General features: G+C 36.9%; 1 long non-coding RNA gene across 1 annotated transcript; it reads right to left on the reverse strand.

The window, feature by feature from the left end:
* Nucleotides 1–277: 277 nt before the first annotated feature.
* Nucleotides 278–2,535, reverse strand: LOC143122431 (uncharacterized). Its single transcript, XR_012986675.1, has 3 exons — nucleotides 2,344–2,535; nucleotides 895–960; nucleotides 278–343 (listed from the first exon to the last, which is right to left on the reverse strand). It is a non-coding gene; the product is annotated as an uncharacterized LOC143122431 (long non-coding RNA).
* Between the last annotated feature and the right edge of the window lie 1,395 nt (nucleotides 2,536–3,930).

Below are 3,930 nucleotides of genomic sequence, written 5' to 3' on the forward strand. Positions count from 1 at the left end.
CCAGATTTGGAACCAGATTTGAAACCAGATTTGAAACGAGGTTCGACGAAAGGTTCGGCAAAAGGTTTGGCATGTTTTCAGAATGTGATTGAAGGTCAGCGTCAGCATGAGACTTAGAGAGAGGTTGAGAGTCAGAGAGAGTGAGAGGAGATTTTGGCATTTCGTTGGAGTTTTTGTATGAAACTTTGTATGAATCTTTGTTTGGAAGTTTGTTTGGAAGTTTGTTTGGAAGTTTGTTTGGAAGTTCGTTTGGCAAGTTTTCAGAATATGTTTGGGCTTTTTCACGAGGACGCCCAACCTCGTCACAGGACCCCTTCGCCACCGGGGACCTCCTGCTCGGCACCTGTAACACAGAAAACCCATCATAAATGACCAAGTCTAACATACCATACTTCTTCCAACAACTTCATTATTAAAGCAACTAATATACACATACTTTCAGGACAGTAATATATATGTATTCAGATCATAAATATTCAGCAACTTCTTAAAGGAGACAACCGGCGAGTTTTCACAGACCCCTGTTTCTCAAGGTCACCGAGTACCATTGATACAAAACAATATCAAAACAATCAGTTCAACCTAGCTCAAGTTGCTATAACCAGCAGCTAACGGTAAAAACGATTGCTTTCATTTTGGTTCGTACCAACAGTACTTGGTGACTTCAAGAAATGTAGATCTATGTGAGAACTCGCTGGATTTCTCCTTTAACTTATACTCCTTTAACAAATACATTCAAAATGTAAGTGGCATATTTCAAGCAAACATAAAAACTACTGTAAATAAGAATTGGGAGAAACATATCAAATGTGTTCACTGTTCAACATTACATGTTTCCTATTAAACACACAATCATAATACATCAGGACATATAGTAAAGCTCAACAGCCTGACCTCAGTGGACCTCAAGTCAGCCTCTCTCTTCTTGGCCGCCCTGGACCGCTTGCTTGGACACGGCATCTGCAAAACACACAGAAAACACATCGGAAATCTCATACAGTTAGCACTAATACTTTAATCAGTTCTGATAAACAGGCAATAACAATGTACATATTTACATCATAAAAACTCTTTACCTTCTGAACTTAAGACAGGGCTCTACATTCAAAAAAAAAATCCAGGAGCACTTATGCGCCCAAGTTAAGATTTAAGAGCACAGAAAAAATTCTGGTTGCACAGTTGGTTCTGTACTTAACTTACACATAATGTAACATTGCACTGCAGCTAACAGTTAAACATGCCAGTACACCAATTGCGAAGAATAAAAATGACTGACATACCTGCCTACTTTATTTTCAATCCGTTCTATTTTTCTGCATTTTGTTAATGTAAAATATAATGCATTGGCATAGCCCATTTGCATTTAGCCTGTATATCAAGTATCTTGCCAAATGTAGTTTATTTATTTGTGAATCCATCCGTAGCAAATCCAAATATGCCTATGGTGACCTATCTGACTGCATACTGCCCACTACTACTACTAAAACCAGGACTAACGCCAATTTTCTCTTCCACAAAAACCAACATAGTCTAATCAAGGATATTTATATATTTTTTGAAATATTTGCCTTGATGGGGGCAGTAGGCAAATGTTACTTTCGTTTTGCACTTTCTGCTAGAGTAGGCCACACTGCATTTATCAAAAGGGGTGATATGTAGCTTTAAAGCTATTATTAATCTGCTAAACAAATTGACATCTGGAGGATTGTTACTAGGCCTACACACAAGTACCATGAAATGGAACCTATTGCACACATTTACAGCTACACCCTAGTTAGGCATACACATTCTTGACCTAAAGTACAAAGCATACGAGACAGGAATAAAACTAATCCAAGCTCAGGATGAGCAACTACGCATCTCTGTCCAAAGCCCAGCAACCCACTTCAACCTGCATCCCGGTATACAAATCAGACTATTAACCAAATGTTAAGATTAACTTACAATACAGCAGTAATGTTTCCCTCTACAACTCTTAAATCCTCCTTCCTTGCTTTCATATGCATGCCACACCACATTCATCCATAACCCAAATAATACCACATATCACCACTGAGAACTACTGCAGGAGTCCCTGCAGTGATTCTCATGACTTTCTACTCTGAGGCCATAGAAATTACTCTGAATCAGCACATATCAGTGTAATATACTATTTTTTCTGTCCAGAACTGTAAGGCATTTCAATGCCATACACAAGGCCGAGCACAGCTGTAATTATTCCAGATAAACATATGGCATATTTTTTACTAGCATTACGGTTTTACATTTTGCAGGCAATGCAGCATAAAAGTTTCAATTTCCCTAGAAGTTGTACATAAAAGCCCTGAAACATTTAACACTTACCTTCAATTAACTTGCTCAAAAAGGAATCCACAATCTGGAAAACATTTAACATATATAGTTTATGAAAGATACAAACTTAGCATTTACAATTACATAGATATGTACTTTGAGCTTACAAACGAGTGATTTTGCTTGTAATTGTAAAAGTATTTTAGCCGTAACCTACGTATTCATAGCTATGATTTTAGCAGCCTCGGTCACATATTCCACCCAAACAAGACCAATTTAACCTAGGATAACTTCACATCCTCTATTTAAGATCAATTAAATTACTGAATTTGTTAAGAATTGTACATAGTTACCTGCCTTTACACACGGTGTACATAAAACGGAGCCATACATTTGTTTAATGCTTAGCAGCTAATCAACTCGTACGGGTTTGCTATGTTCTCCCTTCAGCTATAACGTTAGCTGCTAGAAGTCTGTCTCTGATTTAGCAGAGAATGTCTAAATGGGCTCTGCTAACATTAAGGTTAAGTTAACTTGCATTCCAAACGGCTTTCAAGATCAGACATGACTCCAAAACTCAACTAAGGTTATAGTACCGAAAAACGTTTTCCAACACAGTTATTCAAAATGAGTTCAGTTAACGTTACCACAAAGTTAATTGCTCACAATCAAACGTGCCTAACAACGTTAGCCTGCATCATGGCGTGAAGCATCATGCCAGCATGATGTAAACTTAATTCGACGATACAACGTATTTCATGAGATAACGGCCAGTTCTCAACACATTGCCTGCTTCCATAGGATAATATGTTTTATGTAACGTTAGGCTATTGAAGTTACTAATTCATTTTTACACAATCGCTACCTTTCCTGTCTGCCTAACTTTAACGTTAACGTTTGTCGTTCATAGTGTGACACTAAAATGTTAGCTGCTAACACATTTAACAAAGGTGGCTCTCCAGATGCACCTCAGCTAGACATATTTTCATATTTTTGTGTGCCTATTCTGTTATAAGTAGCTCAAAACCAAATATACAGAAATATCAATTCATTTTCTGGAGACGTTAACTTTGCGTCTTACCTCGACAGTTGTAGTCAGCTAAAAGAAAGATGGTAGATGTCACAGACGAGTTATTGGATGATACTCGTCACAATAAAAGTCCCTACTTCATTTGCCATTCTCGATATAAAAATATTTCCACACAGAACACAAAATACATTTGATGGAAAGGTTAGAGATTACAGGTGATAGGTTAAAAAACAAATATCACCATGAAACTTAACTACCATGAAACTTATTTACTATCATAAAAAACATCATTGTTGTATTGCAAGTTTTCTGAAATCTCATATCCAGACTCAGCAAATCAGGCAATATCTACATAAAATGTGGTAGGCCTAATTTGCATGATTAAAAAAAAAAGAAATGTGAATAAAGGATGAAGTCAGAGAAAAATATTTGTATTTTATTGACATTACATAGGCTCCAACATTTGGTAACAGTCACACCATTATTGCACCCAACATATATCTGAAAACACATCTGATTGAAGCTTATGTTGTTTCACACATGGGGGTATTATATATAACTGGAGAGAGTGATTAAGTCCCGCCCTCCATACAAATGAATGGCAGACA

This window comes from Alosa pseudoharengus, unplaced genomic scaffold (genome assembly GCF_046254945.1).
Source record: "Alosa pseudoharengus isolate Yale_2024_CS ecotype anadromous, Long Island Sound unplaced genomic scaffold, YU_APseudo_1.1 YU_APseudo_1.1_scf_14, whole genome shotgun sequence".
Classification (NCBI taxonomy): domain Eukaryota; kingdom Metazoa; phylum Chordata; class Actinopteri; order Clupeiformes; family Clupeidae; genus Alosa; species Alosa pseudoharengus.